General features: G+C 37.0%; 1 protein-coding gene and 1 pseudogene across 4 annotated transcripts in view; both read left to right on the top strand.

The window, feature by feature from the left end:
* TFDP2 (transcription factor Dp-2) overlaps nt 1-25,664 on the top strand; it is a 161,906-nt gene that overhangs the window by 54,000 nt on the left and 82,242 nt on the right. The window contains exon 1 of one of the 4 annotated variants that reach the window (XM_069475385.1): nt 24,062-24,082. The exons of the other annotated variants lie outside the window; for them this stretch is intronic. The gene's annotated coding sequence lies outside the window, so the exon portion shown is untranslated. Of the gene's footprint in view, nt 1-24,061; nt 24,083-25,664 lie in introns of those variants that run through there. 4 annotated transcript variants of the gene reach the window in all.
* On the top strand, nt 267-2,881 carry LOC138387752 (coiled-coil domain-containing protein 112-like; annotated as a pseudogene).

Consider the following 25,664-nt stretch of genomic DNA (forward strand, 5'->3'; position numbering starts at 1 on the left):
CTCCATTCTGTTTCTAGATTTCTCTTTCTGATGGTATCACTTTATTAAGGATGGGGAAAAAATTAGTGTTTTTCCTAACAGTGTAACATCTACACTGTTAAACATAAAAACACTTGGCCTCTGGTCACCAAAATGTCTGGGGATTTCTCCCTACTAGTAAGCAATCACTTCTGACACTGTCTACCTGGAGGTAGCATCAGATGCCACTAGTTACGGGCTCAGATCCACAAGACTGTCCCCCACTTCACATGCTAATCATAAGCCCCATGTTGGGACCTGTGGTTCTGAGCAGCGGCGATAAATTGGGGTTCCCCCAGCTCCCTACTCAGGTTTGATTAATTTGCTAGAGCGGCTCACAGAACTCTAGCAAAAAAGGAAAAACTTTACCTTGTTTATTGGTTAATTAATAAAGGGTATAATAAGAATATAGATGAACAGCCAGATGAAGAGATACATAGGGCAAAGTCTGGAGTGTCCCGAATGCAAGAGCTTCTATTCTCATGGAGTTGGGGTGTGCCACCCTCCCAGCACACAGATGTGTCCACCAACCTGGAAGCTCTCCAAACCCCATAGTTCAGGGATTTTTATGGAGGCTTCATCGTGTAGGCATGATTAATTATTAACTCCATTTCTAGCCTCTCTCCCATCTCTGATAAACAGTGGGTGAGATTGAAAGCTCCAAGCTTATAGTCATAGTTTGATCTTTCTGGTGACCAGCCCCCATCCAGGAGCCCACCAAGAGTCATTTCTTTAGAACAAAAGACAGTCCTATCACCCAGGAAATTCCAAGGGATTTAGAAGCTCTATGTCAGAGGCTCCTATCACTTAGGAAATTACAAAGGTCTTAGGAGTTCTATATCAGGAACTGGAGTCAAAGACCAAATATTACAACAAAAGATTCTCCTAGTACTCCTCTCTACAAAGGTATTAGGAATGCTGTCTCAGAAACTAGGGCAGAGACTGAATATTAGAACAAGTGATTGTCCTAGCACCCCTATCACTTAGGAAATTACAAGGGTTTTAGGAGCTCTGTACCAGGGACTGGGGGCAGAGGCCAGTATATATATATATACATATATATATATCTGTGTGTGTGTGTGTGTGTGTGTGTGTGTATAGCCATGCATTGATTAATGACAGGAATACATTCTGAGATATGAGTTGTTAGGCAATTTCATCGTTGTGCAAACAACGTAAAGAATACTTACACAGACCTAGATGGTATACCCTACTATACACCTAGGCTATATAGTATATCCTGTTGCTCCTAGGCTACAAATCCGCACAGTATGTCACTATGCTGAATGCTTTAGGCAATTATAACACAATGGAAGTATCTAACATATCTAAACATAGACAAGGGACAGTAAACTGTAGTATTATAATCTTACGGGTGGCGTGGGAGTGATGCCAGCATCGCAGGAGAATGATGGCTGTATTAGTACTTCAGGTGGAATTTGTCCTTTTCAGCTTCAAAATTGGAAACAGAAAGTTAGTCGAACTAAGAAAGTAACAGTTCATACACACAGCAGAAAAGTTGAAAAATCAAGTTATTAACATAGAAAAAGATAAACACAGTCATTTCTACAACCAAAAAGGTGACTTCAGAATCGAGCATAGTATGCTGGAAGAATTGGAAAATAAATTGATTAACAGCAGGGAAACAGAAAGAGCCAAAATCCAGCAACAATTGGCCAAAATACATAACAATGTAAAGAAATTTCAGCGTCAGTTAAAAGATGTGAGGCCTACACCTGACTTTGTTGAGAAACTCAGAGAAATCATGGAAGAAATTGAAAATGCAATTAACACTTTAAAAGGAGAGCAGAGGTTGATATATGAAGAGCTTATTAAAGAAAACAACTAATAAGGAGCTGAGTGCCATATATCAAGAAAAATTGACTCCTGGGTTTTGGGTAATTCAGAAACAGAGAAAGCTTTCAGAGCAATCTCAAGCAAAGTTCTTGTACACAAAGTAGCACCAAGTACACTTCCAGAAGAAATACTGGATTTTGAAAAATCCCTTCAGCAAACAGGAGGGCGACAAGGGGGCTGGGATGATTATGATCACCAGAACTGTGTCAAGGTGAGAAACAAACATAAAAGGAAGCCAACATTTATGGAAGAAGTTCTAGAACATCTTCCTGGAAGAACACAGGTTGAAGTTCAACAGCATGAGAAATGGTATCAAAAATTTCTGGCTCTAAAAGAAAGAAAAACAGAATCAATTCAGAATTGGAAAACTAAAAAGCAGCAAAAAAAAGGAGGAGATTTTCAAGTTAAAGGAAAAGGCAGACAACATATTCATGACTTTTCATAATAAATAAGAAAATAATCAAAAGCAAAAAGAGGAACAAAGAAAGAAACAGAAATTGGCAGTTGAAGCTTGGAAAAAACAGAAAAGTATAGAAATGTCAATGAAATATGCTTTCCAGTTAAAAGAAGAGAAAGAGAAAAAACAGCAGAAAGAGTGCCAATGCCTGTTTAAACTAAAATTATTACTAGAAAGTTATACCCAGCAGAAGAAAGAACAGGAAGAATTTTTGAGGCTTGAAAAGGAGATAAGGGAAAAGGCAGAAAGAAGGAAAACTGCTGATAATGAAATTTCCAGGTTTCAAGAAACAGATTTACATAAACTTGAGTTGAAACTTCTAGATAGATAGGCAAAGGAAGATGAAAAGGCAGAAAAACAAAGAAGACTGGCAAAATTAAAAGAAAAGTTTGAAAACAGTGTTAGTAGAGACCCCTCTAGGCTTTACAAACCTACCAAAGTTTGGGAAGAAGGTACCAAAAAATAGGATCAACAGGCTCTGGACCACTTCTACACACCCCACATAGGGCTATTCCAACCTGGAGACAAGGAATATAAAGAAGAATATGAGGCCGGGCGCAGTGGCTCACGACTGTAATCCTAGCACTCTGGGAGGCTGTGGCGGGTGGATCGTTTGAGCTCAGGAGTTTGAGACCACCCTGAGCAAGAGCCAGACCCAATCTCTACTAAAAAAATAGAAAGAAATTATCTGGACAACTAAAAATATATAGAAAAAATTAGCCGGGCATGGTGGTGCATGCCTGTAGCCCCAGCTACTAGGAGGCTGAGGCAGAAGGATCATTTGAGCCCAGGAGTTTGAGGTTGCTGTGAGCTAGGCTGATGCCACAGCACTCTAGCCCAGGCAACAAAGTGAGACTCTGTCTCAAAAAAAAGAAAGAAGAAGAATATGAGATAATGAAGTTGCTATTCAGTTGATGAAAATGTTAGCATGTTCAGTTATACCAGGAGGAAGTGACTAACCATAAATACCACTAGCCTAGTCAGATTGATTATTGTGCTGTGATTGAATTGAGAGGTATTAAGTTTTATGAGGCTTTGTCATTAGTATTTCCTGTTTCTGCCAAGAGGGCATGTAATATATGTATGTTGGCCTGTTTTTGATATAAAAGTTATTTAAATAAGTTTATGTTACAAACACTCCACTTAAATACTCAAAACATTTCAAAGATTTTTGTTTTTGTCATGGCATAGCAAAATAAATTGGGACAATCATAGAATGACATTTCTTAAACCAAAATTTTGTAACTTTTATAACTTGGAGGTAAGTTAGCTTGAGTAACAAAAATGTAAAGTGGCTTTTCTTAGAGTTACGAAATGTTAGTACTTCTAAACTTTCTAAGTTTAACAAATTGGTGGTTTGTCAGTTATTAATTTTTATGTGATAAATATTTTGTATTTGTGAAGCAAAAAAAAAAAATCTTATGGGACCACCATGATATATGTGATCCATCATTGACTGGAACATCATTATATAGTGTATTTCTTATTATTTCACATACTTTTTTAGCTAAACCATAAATCCCAGTCTCATTAGCATTATAGATTATGACTAATTATTTAGGTCTCTATTATCACTCTATTTTCACTTCCTCAGTGCATTCTTTCCTGACCCATCTCATCTAAAGTTGTAAACTCCTTGCTAGTTCATTCTTGGTCCTATATCCTGGTATATATTTTTTCATAGCTGGTATTATATATGTATATGTTTATGATGTATCTTTTCCCCCAGAATGTAAGCTCCATGAGGAGGGGGACTTGGCTTTATTCCCTGTTTATCCTTGGCACCTAGAAAAATGTTTGGCACATAGTAAGCACTCAATAAATATTTGTTGAATCAACAAAAGAATGTGGTTCCTGTCTGCCTCTCAAGTCTTGTTTCTTACTTCAATACCATCTTTCTATACATGTGTTTCACATCTACATTCCTTTCCCTTCTGTAGTACTGGTTGGCAATATCCCAACCTTGGAGCAGTCAGCTGTCTTTTTTATAGTTCAGTGTGCTACTGGATGAAAGTATTCAACTTCTTGCATTTAAGATCTTTAACCTCATTTGAGTTCAGTGCTGCTTTGATGGTCTACAGTTTCCTTGCCAATGCTCTTGCATTTGTGCTTACTTGCACTTTCTCTCTCTCTCTCTCTCTCTTCCCTCCTTAACCTCCCCAATTCTCTCCACAACCTTTGTATCAAACCTTCTTTGGTCTCATCATATCCTCCTAAGACCTCCCAAAATAATGGATTTTTAAAGAGAATATTGAAGGCATCATTTGGCTATGCATTCCCATCCTTTGCCTCTGTTTTAATTAAGATGTAAAAGTTCTCTTAATAAGGTTAATCCTTGCATCTGCATTGTGAAGCTTATTTCTTTTAGACTGCTTAGAGACCTTACTCCATTGATTATGACCCTCCCACTACCTCCTTCCTGTTAGTTCTTAAACGTATTCCACGCTTCCATGTGAAAAACAAAAACAACCAGGACAATTAGGGAAAGACAAAAAAAAAACGGCATCTAGATCAGAAAGGAAGAAGTAAAACTATCTCTGTTTGTGGATGACATGTTCTTGTATGTAGGAAATTCAAAGGAATCCACAACAAAACTATTAGAACTGATAAATGAATTTATCCATGTTGCAGGATATAAGATCAATATACAAAAATATACAAAAATCAATTGTATTTTTGTACCTAGTCATGGACAATCTGAAAATGAACTAAAAAAACAATTTACTTAAAAAAGCATCAAAAAAATACTTCGGAATAAATTTAACAACAAAAGTACAAGATTTGTACACTGAAAATTATGAAACATTATTAAAAGAAATTAAGGAAGACCTAAGTAAACGTAAGACATGCCATGTTTATGGATTAGAAGACTTAGTACTGTTAGGGTGGCAGTACTCCCCAAACTGATCCAGAGATTCAATGCAATTCCTACCCTACCCAAATCCCAGCTGCTGGTTTTTTTTTTGTTTGTTTGTTTGTTTTGTTTTTACAGAAACTGACAAGCTGATTCCAAAATTCTTAGGAAATGTAAGGGTCTCATAAAGCTAAAATAATCTCAAAAAAGATGATCAAAGTTGGAGGACACACTTTTTGATTTTGAAACTTACTACAAAGGTACAATAATAAAGAAAAGAATGTATGTTAACTGCTATAAGGATATATATCAATGGAATAAAATTGAGAGTCCAGAAATAAACCCTCACATTTATGGTTAAATAATTTTTGACGAGGGTACAAAGATGATTCACTGGGAGAAATGTAGTCGTTTCAAGAAATGATGCTGAGACAATTGTATCTCCACATGTAAACAATAAGTTGGACCAGTATGTCTCACCATATGCAAAAATTAGCTCAAACTGGATCAAAGACCTAAACTTAAGAGCTAAAAGTATAAAACTTTTTTTTTTTTTTTTTTTTTTTGGAGACAGGATCTCTGTTGCCTAGGCTAGAGTACAGTGGTGTCATTATAGCTCACTGCAACCTCAAACTCCTGGGCTCATATGATCCTCCTGCCTCCCAAAGTAGTAGGATTACAGGCATGAGCCACCACGCCCAGTCTATAAACTCTTATAAGAAAGCACAGAGGAAGACCTTCCTGACATTGGATTTGGCAATGATCTCATGGATATGAAAGCAAGAAAATAAATGAATAAATAAATAAAATTTCATCAAAATTAAGAACTTTTGTACATCAAAGGATACTATCAAGAAACTGAAAAGACAACCTGAATGGGAGAAAATATTTGCATGTCATATATCTGATAAGAGATTAATATCTCTTTCTAACTTTCTGACACTTAAAAGATGCTCCAGGCTCATCTTGTGTATTTTATTCCTAGTCCTCAGATCAGTTATTTTCCCAGAATCTGGATTCCTCTTACTGGAGAATGTTATTAGAAACCAAGGTCTTAGTGCTAGATGAGCTCATTGCTATGAGAGTGGTACCTTTCTTTTTGAATCACTGTTCTCCTTTGTATCTGTGATACCACACTTCCTTTGTCTTTCATAGAAGGTAGTACAGTGTAGTGGTTAAGAACAAGGGCTCTGGAGGTCTAGGATGTAATCTGGTCTCCCTTTCTTAATACCAATCAAATGTGTGAACTTAAGCAAGTTGATCTCTCTAAGCCACAATTTTCACATCTATAATGATATAGCTAATAATAGTAAGTTGCTCATAGAGTAAGTGTACGGATTAAATGAGGTAGTGCACATAAAGCACTTAGTATAATGCCTAGCACATAGTAAGCATTTATTCTGTGCTTCTTTTCTTCTTCTTTATAATGATTTGTTTAAAGAAGTGAGGAATAATGAGCCATACAGATATACAAACATAAAAACATAAGGTTTCTTGTAAGGATATGCAAAATCTTATGACATTGGCTATCTGGTAATAGAGAAACAATGTCTTTCGCAGAGGAGAAGTTTTTAATTTTAGTGAAGTCTGACTTACCAATTTTTTTTTCATGGATCATTCATTCTTTTGCTTTTATATCTAAAAAGTCATTGCCAAATCCAAGGTCACCTAGATTTTCTTCTTTATTGTCTTCTAGGAGTTTTATAATTTTGCATTTTATGTTTAAGTCTATGATCCATTTTGAGTTAATTTTTATGGCAGGTGTAAGATCTGTGTCTAGATTCCTTTCTTTTTGTTACATGTAGATACCCAGTTCATTTAGCCTCATTTGTTGAAAAGACTTTCTTTACAACATTGAATTGTCTTTGCCCGAAAAGATTAGTTGACTATGTTTGTATGGTTCTATTTCTGGGCTGTCTATTCTATTCCATTATCTATTTTTCTATTCTTTTGCCAGTAACACACTGTCTTGATTATTGTGGCTTTAAAAACACAAGATTTTCCTCTGTCACCTAGGCTGAAGTACAGTGGTGTGATCATAGTTCAATGTAACCTAGAACTCTGGAGCTGAAGTGATCCTCCTTCCTCATACTCCTAAGTCACTGGGACTACAGGTGTATGCCACCATGCCTGGCTAATTTTTTTATTTTTTAGAGATTGGGTCTCACTATAGCAGATCTTGAACTCTTGGCCTCAAGCGATCCTCCCACCTCAGCCTCACCAGTTGCTAGGAGCCACTGTGGCATGAGCCACCGTGTCTAGTGGTCTTGTGTTTTAATTTCAAATTCCAATTGTTTATTGCTGGCATATAAGAAAGTAATTTACTTTTATATATTAACCTTATATCCTGCAATCTTGCTATAATTGCTTATAAGTTAGTTTCTGGAATATTTTTTATTTTAAGTGGTATTTTTAATATCAATTTCCAGTTCTTTACTAGCATGTAGAGATACAGTTGGTTTTTGTATTTTGATCTTGTAGCCTGCCGCCTTGCAAACTTTATTTATTAATTCTAGTAGCTTTTTTGTGGATTGCTTAGGATTTTCTATGTGTATGATTATGTGATCTGTGAATAAAGACAGTTTTACTTCTTACTTTCCAATTTGTATTTCTTTTTCTTTCCTGATGTCACTCATGAGAACTTTTAGTGTAAAGTTGAATAGAAGTGGTGAGCGTAGAAATCCTTGCCTTGTTTTGCATTAGGAGGAAAGCATTAAGTCTTTTATTTTTAGGTATGATGTTAGCTGTAGATTTTTCATAGCTGCCCTTTATCAGGTTGAGTAAGTTTCCCTCCTGTTCTCAGTTTTCTGAGAGTTTTGGTCATGAATGGTTGTTGGATTTTATCAAGTGCTTTTTCTGCACCTGCTACAATGATTATATGGTAGAGTATTTTTAGCTCGTTAATTACATTGATTGATGTTTACATGTCAAATCAACCTTGAATTCCCAGCAGTCCCCAACGTTTTTGGCACCAGGGACTGGTTTCATGGAAGACAATTTTTCTATGTACTGAGGGTCGGCGGGTGGGGTGCTGTGGGTTGGGGGGAGGTGGTGTGGATGTCAGGTGTTGATACATGGCCTATTTCCTAACAAACCATGGACTGGTACTGGGCCTCCACCCCAGGGTTGAGGACCACAGCCCTAGTTAAACCTCAGTTATGAGAGAAGTACGTAAATTCTCCATTTGGAGAATATTGTTAATTAGAGCCTGTTTTGTATTATTTTTAATTCTTTACAACCTTAGAGATGATTCTAGGGATCCCTGAGTAACAGCAGGGAACTAGCTGAAGTTAACAGTCCCCAACTTACAGTCCCCAACTTAAGATGGTTTGACTTAAGATTTTTTTTGACTTTACAATAGTGTAAAAGTGATACACACTCAGTAGGAATTATACTTCAAGTATGCATACAACCATTCTGGTTTTCACTTTCAGTACAGTATTCAATAAATTACGTGAGTCAGTGCTTTATTATAAAGTAGGCTTTGTGTTAGATTATTTTGCCCAACTGTAGGCTAATGTAAGTGTTCTGAGCATGTTTAAGGAGGCTAGGCTAAGCTGTAATGTTTGGTAGATTAGGTGTATTAAATGCATTTCAACTTTTACAATATTTTCAATTTATAGTGGGTTTATCAGGACATAACCCCATTGTAAGTCAAGGAGCATCTATACATACATTTTTTTTTTTTTTTTTTTTTTGAGACAGCGTCTCGCTTTGTTGCCCGGGCTAGAGTGAGTGCCGTGGCGTCTGCCTAGCTCACAGCAACCTCAGACTCCTGGGCTTAAGCGATCCTACTGCCTCAGCCTCCCGAGTAGCTGGGACTACAGACATGTGCCACCATGCCCGGCTAATTTTTTCTATATATATTTTAGTTGGCCAGATAATTTCTTTCTATTTTTAGTAGAGACGGGGTCTCGCTCTTGCTCAGGCTGGTCTCGAACTCCTGACCTTGAGCGATCCACCCGCCTCGGCCTCCCAGAGTGCTGGGATTACAGGCGTGAGCCACTGCGCCCGGCCTTATACATACATTTATAGTGGAACCAGTTGTTTCGGGTTTTTCAACATTTTTAAACAAATCTTCATCCCCTGGGAACGGGAATTAAAGGAAGCATTTTGTGGGCAAAGCAGTAGGAATATAATGCATTTCTGCTGAGATGAAAATATGACAACTTCACTTTTCTTGATGAGGATGAGACAAAGTTAAAAGGAGTTTGAAAGGTAAAAGGGTAGGGAATTGGCTTTAGAAAGAGATTATTTCAGTGTTCAAAATCTTAAAAGTGCAGTGGCATATGTATTTTAGAGTACCATGTTTAATTAGGCTGCTAACTTTTGCCTATATTTTTTTTTTATTTTACTTCATAAATTTAAGCCCTGAAATATCTCGTAAGCTTCTGTTTTATTTTATATTTGAGTAGTAGGTAAAGCAACATTTGGTTTCTATTTCTATAAAAATTCTTTGGCAGGCTTCTGAATATGAGGTCATATTAGGGTGAGTTTGGCTTCTCTTACTGTGCCAGGCTTAGTAAGAGATTGTATTTTAATAAACACAGTGAATGGTTCTGGCTTTGCTTTTTGAGTCTGGGTTGGTTTCAGGATATTTAAAAATATTTTAATGACCTGAAAAGAAACAACTATCACATTCTACAAATAGTTTTATTTATTGACCTATTCATTCCAGTAGGTTGCTTTTCCTGAAGGACCTTTGCCTTCTGATCCTTTTCTCACTAGTATTTTTCCTATGTTTATCTTCAAGGTAAATTTTATTTAACTAATAGTGGTTAGTTTGTTACTATATTAAATAATTAAATACTAGAACTAAATAAGAATTACCTTTTTGAACTGAAAATCTGAGGCATACCTGATTTAAAATTTAAAAAAAAGGAAAAAATTAGAGGTGTTTTTAAAGAGACTGTGGTTACCACATTTTTTATCTTCCTGTTAGCTGCTTTTGCAACAAATGTTGTATAACTTTGCTCTGTTTTTGATTGTGTATTATAGATTTGTAAGTAGTTTTGATGATGCAATATATTATTCCTGAACCACTAAAAAATTGAATTTTTTTCAGTTTTTTTAATATTATAAATTTTTAGGGTACAGTAGCTCATGCCTGTAATCCTAGCACTCTGGAAGGCTGAGGCAGGAGGATCACTTCAGGTCAGGAGTTCAGGACCATCCTGAGCAAGAGCAAGACCCCATCTCTACTAAAAATAGAAAAAAATTAGTGCACACCGGTAGTCTTAGTTGCTTGGAGGGCTGAGGCATGAAGATCACGTGAGTCTAGGAGTCTGAGGTTTCAGTGAGCTATGATGATGCCACTGTACTCTACCCAGGATGACAGAGTGAGACTCTATCTCCAAAAAAAAAAAAGTAAATTAAAAAAAAAAATTGCATGGTAATTAAAAATGGCAGCTAAAAACTGTATGTCTTAAAAAAATATAAAATTTTGAATAAAGTATTAAAAGTTGCTAAAATTTTACTAAGCATATATTTTTTTGAGTAGGTTTTGATTCACTGTAATGAAAAGGCATTGACTGTATTTGGGCCGGGCATGATGGCTCATGCCTGTAATCCTAGCACTCTGGGAGGCAAGGTGGGAGGATCGCTTGAGGTCACGAGTTTAAGACCATCCTGAGCAAGAGCGAGACCCTGTCTCTACCAAAAATAGAAAAATTAGCCAGGCACAGTGGTGCATACCTGTAGTCCCAGCTACTTGGGAGGCTGAGGCAGTAGGATCGCTTGAGCCCAGGAGTGTGAGATTACAGTGAGCTATGATGATGCCACCACACTCTAGCCCAGAAGACAGTGCAAGATCCTGTCTCACAAAAAAAAAAAAAAATAGGCATTGTATTTTGCTTCATGCTATAAAGCAAGTTTGCCATATTTGAAAAGGCACAGGTTTTGGAACCATAGAAGCACAACTTCACATTTCAGCTTTGCTACTCAATAGGTTTACAGTTGGTGATACAGAAAATTTACTAAATTTCTCTTTGTCTGACTTTCACATTTGTGTTATGGGGCTAATAATACCTGCCTCTTAGGGAGTATATTTAAAGTAAAAGGAAATTGCCACCAAAATTTATTGTTAATACAAATGACTTATTTCATTTTTCTGCCTCTGAAACTAACTAAATCAAATATTTTATGCATATCACAGAATAAGATGGGAACTCTCTTATTATCCCTTTCTTTAATGACATCTTTTACATTCTTTACATCCTTTAGTGAGGCCATTTGGGACCATTGTCGTACGAAAAACAGCATGATTGTAGACATGTAAATCACAAATCTAAAGGAAGTAGAGAAGATGGAAACATTTATTTATTAATAAGGTTTTTAGTCTCCCAAATAAGCAAAGTAGCCATTAGCGTAATAATTTGAAAAAAATAATTTATCTTTTTTTCACTCCCTGATTAATAGAGCTGATGTTTTCTTAGCATGCTTGGAGGCTGGGAATACTCTAGCTCAATAGTTCTCAAATTTTAGCAGGCATGAGAATCACCTGGAGGTTATGTTTTTCTTGTTTTTTTGTTTGTTTTTTCTTTTGAGACAGTGTCTCTCTCTGTCACTCAGGCTGGAGTGCAGTGGGGGGATCGTAGCTCACTACAACCTTGAACTCCTGGCCTCTAGCAGTCTTCCCATCTCAGCCACCCAAAGTGATTACAGGCATGAGCCACCACGCTTGGCCTGGAAGGCATGTTCTAAAAATTACCAGGCCTTACCTCCAGAGTTTCTGATTTAGTAGGTCTGGGATGGAATCTGAAAACTGATATTTCTTTTTTTTTTTTTTTTTTTTTTTTTTTTGAGACAGAGTCTCACTTTGTTGCCCGGGCTAGAGTGAGTGCCGTGGCGTCAGTCTAGCTCACAGCAACCTCAAACTCCTGGACTTAAGCGATCCTACTGCCTCAGCCTCCCGAGTAGCTGGGACTACAGGCATGCGCCACCATGCCCGGCTAATTTTTTATACATATATATATTTTAGTTGTCCATATAATTTCTTTCTATCTTTAGTACAGACGGGGTCTCACTCTTGCTCAGGCTAGTCTCGAACTCCTGACCTCGAGCGATCCACCCGCCTCGGCCTCCCAGAGTGCTAGGATTACAGGCGTGAGCCACCACGCCCGGCCTGAAAACTGATATTTCTAAAAAGTTCTCAGGGGAAGCTGATGTTGCTAGCTTTGGACCATAGTTTAAGAACGACTATTAAGGTATGTGGAAGTGGGGTTGAGCAACAGGTAGGATCAGCCCGATTTTTCTGCTTAAGATTTTTCATTCAATTCAGAAAACTTTTCTTAATACCTGCTGTATATCTAGTTCTTAGATGTTACCAAGCTTTACATGTCTTAGACTTTCAAAAAAACAGATATTTTGCTTTATTGAGGGGCTCCACTGACTAAGGAGCACTGTCTAAAATAAAAGACTAGTGAAGAAAGCAGAAAAAGTTATCCATTTTGTTGCTCTTGCAAGCCACTGTTTTCATGCCACAGCAATATTTTACCTTTTACTAATTTTAATGTAAAAACATTGTCTCCTGTAATTCTACCTCTAGGTTTCTAGCCTAAGAAAATAAATTTCACCATATGATTAATGGTATCTTTAGAATGTGAGATTATGATTGTTACTATGTATTCTTTTCTGTATTTTGTAATATATTCATAGTAGGGTATTACTTTTATAGTTAAAATATTCATATTTTGTGTTTATATATATATTTCAAGTTTTTTATATATATAAAAATACAAATAAAAGTATACAGCTCAGTGAAGTTTCATAAACCAGCATTTATATATCTAGAAGCAGAATATTACCAGTACCCCAGAAGCATGCCTTATGCTCCCTTTCAAGGGTAGCTGCTATCATGACTTCTAAAAGCAGATTATTTTTGCCTGTTTTTATACTTTATATAAATGTAATTGTATAGTATTTATGACTTGTGACTGGCTTCTCTTGCTCCATATTAAGTTTGTGATATTTATTCATGTTGCTATATGTAGTTGTAGCTTATCCTTTCTCATTGTTATGTAATATTCCATTGTGTGAATAAACCATAATTTATTTATTCATTCTAATGTTCTTGGGCATTTGGGTAGTTTTAAGTTTCAGATATTGTGATTAGGGATGTCATAAACATTCTAGTCCATGTCCTTTGGAGAACACATGTGTGCACTTCTGTAGGGCATATACCTAGGTTTGGAATTTTTTTTTTTTTTTTAATTTTACAAAGCTAATAGATTTGGACTACAGAGCAATGGAATATTTATAAGCAAGATGTCATGGTATCAGTGACCAATTTGTATCCAATTAGGTTTTCTAAGGTCAAGAACATTTAAAACCTCAGATTTCAGTTTTTTAAATCTAGATATGACAATTGTAAGCATACCACTTAGTCATTTAAAACCTTTCAGTAAGTGCTACTCCTGGGTAATTATTCTTTCCTAACGTTATTTTTTCTCCCAAGATTTACAATGTCACATCTCATGTTTCTAGCAGTAATCACACACAGGATTAAAAGCCCAATCAGCCAAGAAAGTATCATTCTTTCTAAAAAGTGTTCTTAAAAGAAAGAAAAATTAAAGGTGTGAATATTTTGTACAACTATTACTGAAGAACAGCAAAAGAAATTCCAAAATTATCACACTTACTATACAAAAAGGCATGGCTCATGGAACCAAGTATATAAAGCTACAGCAGTTGAACATCAATTTTGGATATCTACTACTATCCTAGTAGATACTTCCAGATGACTTTTTCCAAAGTGGCTATACCAATTTACACTCCCATCAGCAGGCAGTATGTGAGGATTCCTGTTCCTCTACATCCTTGCCAATACCTGATGTATATTACTCAGGGTTATATAAAGAAACAAAACCAATAAGATATCTCTCCTGCTGATTTTATATGTGTGTACATATTTATGCATATATACACACACATATACATACACACGCAGTTGACCCTTGAGCAACATGGGGGTTAAGGGTACTGACCCCCTGCACAGTTGAAAATCTGCGTAAAACCTTTGACTCCCTAAAAACTTAACTACTAATAGTCCACTATTGACCAAAAGCCTTACTGATGACATAAGCAGTCAATTAACACATATTTTGTAGGTTATATGTATTATATACTGTATTTTTATAATAAAGTAAGCTAGAAAAAAGAAAACGTTATTAAGAAAATCATAAGGAAGATAAAATATATTACTCTTCATTAAGGGAAAGTAGATTATCATAAAGGTCTTCATCCTTATTGGCTTCATGTTGAGCAGGCTGAGGAGGAAGAGGAAAGGAGGGATTGATTTTGCTGTCTCAGGGATGACAGAGGCAGAAGAAAACCTGTGTATAAGTGGACCCACAGAGTTCAAACTCATGTTGTTCAAAAGTCAACTGTGTATGTGTGTGTGTATATATATATTTTTTACATATATAGAGAGAAATAGATTTACAATAGGAATTGACTTATGCAATTATGGAGCTAAGAAGTCCTAAGATCTGTCATCTGCAACCTGGAGAACCCGGAAAGCTGGTGGTATAATTCAGTCCAAGTCTGAAGGCTCAGAACTAGGAAACCCAATGGTACAAATCCCAGTCCAAGTCTGAATGCCCAAGAACTAGAGGGGCTGATGCTGTAAATCCCATCATACTCCAAAGGCCCAAGATCTAGGAGTGCCAATGTCTGAGGACAAGAGAAGATGGATGTTCAAGCTCAAACAGAAGCATATTCTCCCTTTTTTTTTTTTTTTTTTGCCTTTTTGCTTTATCTAGGCCTTGAATAATTGGATGATGCCCTCCTACATTGATGAGAGTGAACTTCTTTATTTAGTCTTCTGATTCAAATACTAATCTTTCCCAGAAGCACCCTCACAGATCACCCAGAAATAATGTTTTTTTCCACTATCTAGTCATCCGTTAGCCCAGTCAAGTTAACACTTAAAAATTAACCATCACAGTACTTTTCATCTCTTTCCTTATACTCAGTATGGTGGGTATGCACTAGTAATGCATTGTGGCTTTAATTTAATTTCCATGATATAAATGAATTCTTTTTTTCTTTTTTCTGTCACCCTTGATAGAGTGCAGTGCATCATCATAGCTCACTGCAGCCTCAAACTCCTGGGCTCAAGCCATCCTCCTGCCTCAGCCTCCTGAGTAGCTGGGACTGTAGGCGCACACCACCACGCCCAGCTAAATTTTTCTATTTTTAGTAGAGACGAGGTCTGACTCTTGCTCAGGCTGATCTTGAACTCCTGACTTCAAGCAATCCTTCTCCTTCCACCTCCCATAGTGCTAGAATTATAGGTGTGAGCCACCACACCCAGCCACAAATACATTCTTAATGAATTGAGAACATTCCCATATTTTTGGTTGTAAATTATGCTAAAACTTACTATAGTATGCACCTCAGTATCAAATATATTTTACCTTCATTTTTTTTTTTTTTTTTTTTTTGAGACAGAGTCTCACTCTGTTGCCCAGGCTAGAGTGAGTGCCGTGGCGTCAGCCTAGCTCACAGCAACTTCAAACTCCTGAGCTCAAGGGATCCTCCTGTCTCAGCCTCCCGAGTAGCTGGGACTACAGGCATGTGCCACCATGCCTGGCTAATTTTTTCTATATATATTTTTAGCTGTCCATATAATTTCTTTCTATTTTTAGTAGAGACAGGGTCTCGCTCTTGCTCAGGCTGATCTCGAACTCCTGAGCTCAAAATGATCCGCCCACCTCGGCCTCCCAGAGTGCTAGGATTACAGGCGTGAGCCACCGCGCCCGGCCTATTTTACCTTCATTTTAAGGAGCTTAATTATAAGAAGGATTTTACAAAACGTATCAAAGGATATTATGATCTGATCCAAGGTTATGATTATGGATCTTAAAAATATCATACACTTAATATTTAAAGTAAGACTCAAGTGTTAATGTAATATCCTATAATATGACATCTAATGAGATTCAGTTTGAGTTTGTCAAATATGTGTGTGTGTGTGTGTGTGTGTATATATATATATATATATATTTTTTTTTTTTTTTTTTTTGAGACAGAGTCTCACTCTGTTGCCCGGGCTAGAGTGAGTGCCATGGTGTCAGCCTAGCTCACAGCAACCTCAAACTCCTGGGCTAAAACAATCCTTCTGCCTCAGCCTTCCAAGTAGCTCAGACTATAGGCATGCGCCACCATGCACGGCAAATTTTTTTTCTATATATTTTAGTTGTCCAGCTAATTTCTTTCTATTTTTAGTAGAGATGGGGTCTCTTTCTTGCTCAGGCTGGCCTTGAACTCCTGAGTTCAAATGGTCCACCCATCTCGGCCTCCCAGAGTGCTAGGATTACAGGCGTGAGCCACAGCACCCGGCCTGTCAAGTATATTTTTATAATTGAATGCTATTTTCCTGTTGAGTTCAGCTATAAAATTGAAGATATATTCTCATATAAAAATCCTTCAGTAGACTGAGTTGAATTTTTGTCAATGACAAGTAAGTTGATAGTCAGACTCTGTTGATTGTTGTAATCAGGAACACTGCTAGACTCAAATAATATAATATTTGTAAAGCACTACACAGATTATTGTGTTACTTTTAGAGCTTTAATAACTTTGAAAGGTTCTTAACTGTTGGTTTTCTTTCTGTTTTATCCACTGGTACCCTTATTCCAACCCTATATATGTAGTTCTCAGAATTTGTCTTTAGAACAAGGTGGAAGGCACAAAACAATTAAAAACTGTCTATATGCAAATATACATATTTTTCTATATTTAAGTATAATTTAAATAAATAAATACAGCATGTTATTAGCCTCGTTGCTCTTTTAAGATTATATTGTAATGGCAGGCTCTTGAGACTAAGTAACTTAGCATACTGCCTATCTCATAGGGGCTTGATATGTATTTGTTGAGTGGATAAAACAGGGAAAACATTTCGTTGTTAGGTTTTTCTCTTTTCAGATTTTTTGGGAACTTCTCTCAAGTTAACTTGATATAGACAAAGCAGAAAAGAGAAAGGTAAAATTGTGAAATAACTGGCAAATAAATATGTATTTTAGTAATTTTTTATGGTACTTATTTTGGGAGAATGTAATTATTCAAATGCCCATTAAAATAAAAAAGTGTTATCTTTATAATAATTAAGATGTATTAGTGAGATAAGAAATTCTACAATATGTATTAGGTTACTTATGAACAAAAAGAACTATAAAAATATTATTTTTTAAGAGGAAGAAAATAAAAGAAATTCTAAATATGAGGAAAGAAAGCTGGAGGCAGGCAGAAGGTTTAGGAAAAGTAAAATTGAGTAGCATTTGTTATCCTAGATGACACTAAAGAGTTTTGTATTGAATGTTTTTTTCTGAACTCTCTTCTCTGGATCATAAAATTTTATAATGTGGTGTTTAGTTAGAAAGGACAGCTACAAGACAGCTAATCCTCTAGAAATTGGTCACATATTATTTTGACCATTGTTCATTGATTATTTTGCTGGCCAGTTTTTAAAGCTCTCCTTGATTTTTGGATCCAGATCTTTAGACCTTACTATGAAACAACCCAATTGTTAAGAAACATTGATATGGTCATTGCAAAAGCTTTTTTTTTTTTTGAGACAGAGTCTCACTCTGTTGCCCAGGCTAGAGTGCCATGGCATCAGCCTAGCTCACAGCAACCTCAAACTCCTGGGCTGAAGCAATCCTACTGCCTCAGCCTCCCAAGTAGCTGGGACTACAGGCATGAACCACCATGCCCGGCTAATTTTTTCTGTATTTTAGTTGTCCAGATAATTTCTTTCTATTTTTTTTTTTATTAGAGATGGGGTCTTGCTCTAGCTCAGGCTGGTTTGAACTCCTGAGCTCAAACAGTCTGCCTGCCTCAGCCTCCCAGAGTGCTAGGATTACAGGTGTGAGCCACCGTGCCTGGCGGGTCATTGCAAAATCTTAAGTGTGGTAGAGTGGCCATGAACAAGTGCATGGGGCTTAGGCCTAAAACTCCAAGATTTTGTTTGATATGTGTATCAATTTATATATAATTGGATCAAAGTAAATCTATAACTGTTACCAATTTCTGTAAAAAAGCAGCTGAATAACTATTGCTTTATTCTGTAATATCAGTGTGTATAATAAAAAATAAATATTTGTTATTTGTCTCCAGTACCTCACACACAGTTTCTAAAATCCCTGGAATCTTTAGAGTGATGAGTGTCTTTTGTACACTAATGAGAAGATTACTGGCTGGAGTCCCTATATACCTTACGATGAGGCTGCTGCCAAAAAAACCGAGGGTTGGAACTTTCAGTGGGCTGCCCACCCCCACCTCCCGCCCCTGCCCTGTCCCGCCCCACCCCTCCCCTCCCCTTCCGGGGAGAGATTGGGGCTGGAAATTGAGATAATCACCAAAGGCCAACAATGTAATCAATCATGCTTACATAACCAGCCTGAACAAGATCGAGACCCCATCTCTGTTAAAAATAGAAAAAAATTAGCCAGGTTTGGCGGCTTGTGCCTGTAGTCCCAGCCACTCAGGAGGCTGAGACAGGAGAATCTCTTGAGCCCAGAAATTGGAGGTTGCAGTGAGCTACAATGATGCCATTGCACTCTACCTGGGGCAACAGAACAAGACTCTGTCACAAAAAAAATTTAAAAAATGCTTACATAGAGAAACCTCCATAAATGACAGGGTTTGGAGAATTTCCGGGTTGGTGAATACATGGAGGTACTGGGAGGGTGGAATGTCTAGAGAGGGCATGGAAGCTCTGTCCACCTCCCCATGCGCCTCTTCCTTTTGACTGTTGGATTCCTGAGTGTGTTCCTTTATAACAAACTGGTAATAGTAAGTGAAATACTTTCCTGAGTTCTGTGAGTCATTGTAGAGAATTACTGAAACTGAGGAGGGGTCATGGGAACCCTAGTATTTGTAGTCTGGTGGCAAAAATGAGAGTAGCTTGGGCACACCGTTTGTGGCTGGCATCTGAAGTGGTGAGCAGGACCGACCCCTTAATCTGTGCGGTCTGGGCTAACTCCAGGTAGTTGCTATCAGAATGGAATTGATTTGTTGAACACCTAGTTGGTGTCTGGAAGATGGGAGAATTGGTTGGTGTGATTTAAAAAAACCCACAATTTGGTGTCAGAAGTGTTGTGTGTAAAAGCCATTCATTATCAGGTACTTGAATTCAAAGGTACTCTACATTTTGTTTGTTTTGATCACTGTGTTCTTTCTTTTGCTATCTAGGGTTGGAATACCGAAGTAATTTTTAAATAAATTGGAAATTTTAAGAATAAAGTACTAAAAAATATTAATTTACATAGAAATGTCTAGAAAACACAGGTTGGATCAGGCTTTACTTTGTCAACCTGAAATAATTGAAAGTATCAGAATCCAATTTTTAAAGAGTTTATTCAAGCACAAAGCTGAGACTAGCCATTCGGGTTACATAGACTCCAAAGGAATGGGATCAGTGCTCCAAAGGTGAAAGTTAAGGTCTGGTTTATATAAGCAGAAAACAAAGAAATTTAATAGGATTATAATATTTTTCTATAGCGGGCTAGTTTATGAGTTAGAACAATCTTATTAGTTACAGTTTGTTTTCTGTACAGCTTTTTTCATTTACTTTTCAATTTGAGAGTGTATTTAGAGTTCCATCTTAGACAATTAGGAAAGAGGGCAGAGGTCTTTCTTGGCTTCCTTTAGTCATTTGCAACATTTTACAAAACAATGTAGGTAAGGAAGATGGCTAATCTATAATCAGAGAAACAAAGGTTACAGCTGCCTAGGTTATTGCCGCCTGTCACACGACTCAGGCTCCCTAATCACATTCCTCTACGGCTCAGAGTAATTTCAAGTTCTAACAACTTAGATTTTGAATTACTTATTTTCACAACTTAAATCAGTGGATTATATTCTCATACAGATGTAAGACCTTTAAGGCAATATCCTTATCTTGATTTCTATGAAATTTGAGATGGAGATTGTCTAAGATAATTGTGATTATTTTGGAAGCCATAAGGGGAAAAGTGACATCTGATATATCTCTGATACATAGACCTTAAAGGATTTCCACGTAAATATATACTGAGCTTAACAATTGGTATTGAACTGGCCTGGGGAAAAATATGTCATAATAGTATGAACTCTGTGATGGTGTGGATAGAAAACTTTACAAAGCTGAGGAATTGAATCTAGGGGCTGTGGTCAAAGAGGAAAACTTCTTAGCCTCTCCCTGGGTAGCCATATTTAGTTCTACAGTTATTTCCACTCCCTCTCAACTCAGCCTGTATTTTTGGAAAAAGAGGGAACTGTCTTTCTGTGACATTTTTCTGTTCACAGTAGATTGTTCGAAATACATTCACTTCAACTTATCTTTTAGAATACAGTAGTTTATGGAATTCACAATGCTTAAATTGTTTCACCAGAGTGCTCTTAGATATTCTGGATTAGCTGATTAACCACAGCTCATAGCTCCTCATTGCACATTGTCCTTAAGTTTCAGAAATTCCTTTCTGAAAGAGAGAGACAAAGCAACCCACCCAGGAACAAATTATTTCATTGGTTGGCAGAGCAGTATCAATTCTTAGCACATATGAAATCAAACTAATAACCAGAGCAAATCCAAGATTTGTTTTCTTAGCTTTGCTAATTTTCTCTATTATTTTGCTTGTATTTCATTTTCACATAGTTGTCTCAAGTGATTAAGTTGAATTCAAAGAAATTTTAAAAATATTCTTCTTTAAAAATGATCTTATTATTTTGTTTCAGAAAGTATGTGCTGTAGCTAATAAACATTTCATAATCCTGTGGTTGCCGTGGTAATGCACCGTTCAGATCTCCTGCTGGTGGGAGGCATAGTTGACTGACAGTTCCAGCTGTGGCGCCTCTGGATCTGACACCTCATTCTTGCTGAGGTTACTGATGGTGGCTCCTCCCAGCCCAACAATAAGCATGATGAGGTACTAGTGTAGTTCCATTCATAAGGGACACAATACCCCTTTAATGGGCAGAGCATTACTTACTGTTGCATAACAAATTGCTCAAAACTTAAGAGTTTTGTTTTTATTTCATTTTATTTTTTTTTTTTGAGACAGAGTCTCACTCTGTTGCTTGGGCTAGAGTGCCGTGGCATCAGCCTAGCTCACAGCAACCTCAAACTCCTGGGCTCAAGCGATCCTTCTGCCTCAGCCTCTCGAGTAGCAGGGACTACAGGCATGTGCCACCATGCCCGGCTAATTTTTTCTATATATTTTTAGTTGGCTCCCTAATTTCTTTCTATTTTTAGTAGAGATGGGGGTCTCGTTCTTGCTCAGGCTGGTATCAAACTCCTGATCGCCTGACCTCGAGTGATCCACCCGCCTCGGCCTCCCAGAGTGCTAGGATTACAGGCGTGAGCCACCGCACCTGGCCAAAATTTAAGAGTTTTAAACAAACATTTATCTCACACAGTCTCTGAGGATGGGGAATCTGCAAATGGGTTACCTAATTCTGCCTCAAAGTCCCTCATGAGGTTGTAGTTATCTGGAGGCTGGATTATAGCTAGAAGATCTGCTTCTTAGATGGGTCATTTACATGGCTACTGGCAGGAGCCCTCAGTCTCTCGCTGGCTGCAGTCAGAAGGCCAGAGATCCTTGTCACATTGTTGTCTGCATAGGGCAGCACTTAACATACTTTTTCAGGGTCCAGATTTGTTGGGGACAAGTGATAGTAGTTCAGTTTTTATCTTAGGTATCATTTATTTTGAGGTGCTTTTCTAAATATCACTTCCACCTGGGGTTCCTAGATATAGCAAATAAAAATACAGGACAATATTTGGTACTTACTTTTACTAAAAAATTATTCATTGTTCATCTGATATTCAAATTTTACTGAGTGTCTTGTATTAATATTTATCTGGTAGCCCTATCTGCACCCTTTCTGGGTTTAGTCTTCTCTGTGAGCCTATGGCACTTTGTGTTATCCCATTTCTGCATTTACTGCACTATATTTTAATTGTCAATTCAGCTGTCATTATCCTCCCACTAGGGCGAAACTTCCCTATGGGAATAAACTGTGTCTTGTTTTTTCTTATTCACTGTTGTATCCTCAGTGCCAAGCACTGTGCTTGACATTTAGTAGGTACTCAATAAATACATGCGGGCTATTCAAAGAATGAAAACACTTGGTCTTATAATTGCATATGCTTTTTCTCCTCCAGCTTCTCTTCTTTCTCATCATTGTTGTTATAATGAATCTCAGGAGAATGTTAATGCAGAGAAAGGGCCAGGAATTCCAGGATTCAAGAACTTGCTTTATCACTGTGTCTATAGCTTCAGTTTTCCCTTCTGAGAGCTGGAGGTAATATCTGTTTCCTACCTTGGAAGCAAAAAAGAAAAGAAAAGAAAAGAAATCAAAGAAATTATAAAGTATACTATTTTATAGGAACTATGTCAGCTTCAATAATTGGAAGCTGGGGTTTTATGTAGTGGTAATAGGCTTTAAGTAGCAGTAAGGATGTGGAATCAAATAACTCTGACTTTGAATGTTAGCCTTGTCAAATACTAAAGGTGACTTCTTAGGCAAATTGCTTAGTCCTGTTTCAAACTGTCATTTTTCTCATCTCTAAAACAGGAGTAATCATATTATCTCATAAGGGCTCTTGTGAGGATTAAATGATAAAACAAGTGATCTTGCCTAGGATAGTGCCTGTTTTGGGCACATGGTGGGTATACAGCAAATCCCTAATAAAGCTTCTTGGGCCTCCTATAATGTAATTCTTTGAGAAATTCTGGCTTTTGATTTATAGGCATTTATAATTCCACCAATTGTAGATTCTCAGCCTACCACATATACCAAATATCTGAACCTATGATTTCTCTCTTACTGAGATAGATTACTATAGCAACAACACACCAGTAGAGTAAAATTAACCTGTTATATACTATTCCAAAATAGCTCATTTTCCCTATATGTAGGTAAATAATTCAGTGTTTGTTGACTCCCATTCCCAATGATAGGAGGAGACTGTTGTAGGATCAAAAATGGATGTTTCTGTGATTGTTGTCTGCCACAACCCAGTTATCTCTGTGGTGACTTCTCCAATATCTCCTGCTTAAAACCTAAAAGATCAGAAGGCTCATGATATCCCGCTTTCTCAGTCTGTGGTTCTTCGGAAAATCAAGTCCAAGAATAACTTTGGCCCTTTGCTCTTCAGGAGATTTCTGTCCGTAGTAGCCTCATGTACATTCAGATTGCTAGTTGTACCATCACTATGTCCCCAGCACTCCCCACTTTACCCCATGCTTTTCTGTTTCATGAATAAGGAAAGTGAATCTCATAGGTTAAATGACTTACTACAGATTACCCAAGTAGCCCACTGAGATTTGAACCCAGGCATCCTGACTCCATTACAATATATAGACCACATTTCAGTTGTTTTATTGAATGGGAATTATGAAACCTGTGCATTGATATACAAATGTGAGGTGTTGTGATTAATATGATGAAGTGCTACCCAGAGATACACTTTAACCCCTATAGCAGAGGTTTATAGTTGATTTAAGGAGAACTGATATATAAATAACAAAAGATAGTAAGTACCAATGATTCATACAGCCAAAACAAGTTACTGAAAATCATAATTATTTTTAGCTGTATGTGGTATTTCTGGATATTTCATTAATGTCACTTATGTCTGTATCCTTATACTTAGCATAATGCTTTTGAGATTTATTCGTGTTGTGTGTATCAGCAGTTCTTTTTTTATTGCTGAATAATATTCTATTGTATTATGTACCACAATTTGTTTATCCATTCATGAGTTGATGAGCATTTGTATTGTTTTCAGTTGTGGACTATTATTAATAAAGCTGCTGTGAACATTCAAATATAAGCTTATGTGTTGATGTAAGTTTTCATTTCTCTAAGGTAAATACCTAGAAGTGGAATTGCTGGGTCATGTGGTAAGTATATGCTTAACTTTGTAAGAAATCACCAAACATGTTTCCCAAAGTGTCTGTATAAATTGGTATTCCCACCAGCAATCTGTACGAGTTCTAGTTGCCCTGTGTCTTTGCCAGCACTTGGTATAGTCAGTCTTTTTTCATTTTAGCTATTCAAGTGAGTTTGTTTGGTGTCTTTTTTTTTTTTTTTTTTTTTTTTTTGAGGCAGAGTCTCACTCTGTTGTTTGGGCTAGAGTGCCATGACGTCAGCCTAGCTCACAACAACCTCAAACTCCTGGGCTCAAGCAATCCTCCTGTCTCAGCCTCCCAAGTAGATGGGACTACAGGCGAGCACCAGCACACCTGGCTAATTTTTTCTATTTTTAGTAGAGACGGGACCTCGCTCTTGCTCAGGCTTGTCTTGAAATCCTGACCTAAAGTGATCCTCCTGCCTTGGCCTCCCAGAGTGCTAGGATTATAGGCGTGAGCCAGCATACTCGGCCTTAATGTGGTTTTAATTTGCATTTCCTTAATGACTAATGATGTTATGAATCTTTCCATGTGCTTATTTGCCTGCAGCATATCTTCTTTGGTTAAATAACAATTTAAATCTTTTGACCTCTTTTTACTGGCTGGTTTGTCTTATTATTTTTCTGGACACAAGTCCTTTATCACATGTATTTTGCAAATATTTTCTCCCAGGCTTTAGTTTGTCTTTTTATTTTCTTAACTGTAAATTTGAAGAGCAAGCATGCTTTATATTTTGATGTGTAGTTTATCAATTGAAAAAGATAGTTCATGCTTCTTTGTGTCCTACTTAAGAAATCTTTGCCTAAGCCAAGAATACTAAGACTTTCTCCTGTATTTTCCTAGAAGTTACATATTCTTATATTCCTATATTTTCATAGAACTTTCCTAGAAGTTTTATAGTTTGAGCTCTTAAGTTTAAGTCAATGATAAGTTTTGAGTTAATTTTTATATATGCAGTGAGATAAAGGGTGAGCTTTATTTTACTTGCAGATGAATATCCAGTCATTCCAGCATCATTTATTGAAAAGATGATTATCCTTTCCCATAGATTTACTTTTTACACCTTTATTATATAACAATTGACTATACAAATGAGGGTCTATTTCTAGATTCTTTTCTATTACATCAATCTGTAGGTCTGTCTGCATGCCAGTACCACACTGTTTTGGTTAATGTAGCTCAGTGGTTCTCGGTGAAGGGCTGTTTTGTCCCCCAGGAGACATGTGTCAATGTCTGGAGATATTTTTGATCCTCACAACTAGGGGTGAGGTGGAGAGGTTGCCCCTGGGTAGGGATAGAGAGCAGGGATTATGCTTAACATCATACAGTGCACAAGGACCGATCTCCTATAACAAAGAATTAGCTAGTCCAAAACCTCATTAGTGCTGAAGTTAAGAAACTCTGCTGTAGATGATTATTAAGTCTTGAAATCAGGTAGGTTAAGTCCTCCAATTTTGTGCAGAGTTTTTTGGGCTATACTAAGTCCTTTGCATTTTAATATAAATTTTGGAATTAGCTTGTAAATTTCTATTAAAATGTATGCTGAGATTTTGATTGGGATTACGTTGATCTA

Source organism: Eulemur rufifrons, chromosome 7 (genome assembly GCF_041146395.1).
Source record: "Eulemur rufifrons isolate Redbay chromosome 7, OSU_ERuf_1, whole genome shotgun sequence".
In the NCBI taxonomy this organism is placed as follows: domain Eukaryota; kingdom Metazoa; phylum Chordata; class Mammalia; order Primates; family Lemuridae; genus Eulemur; species Eulemur rufifrons.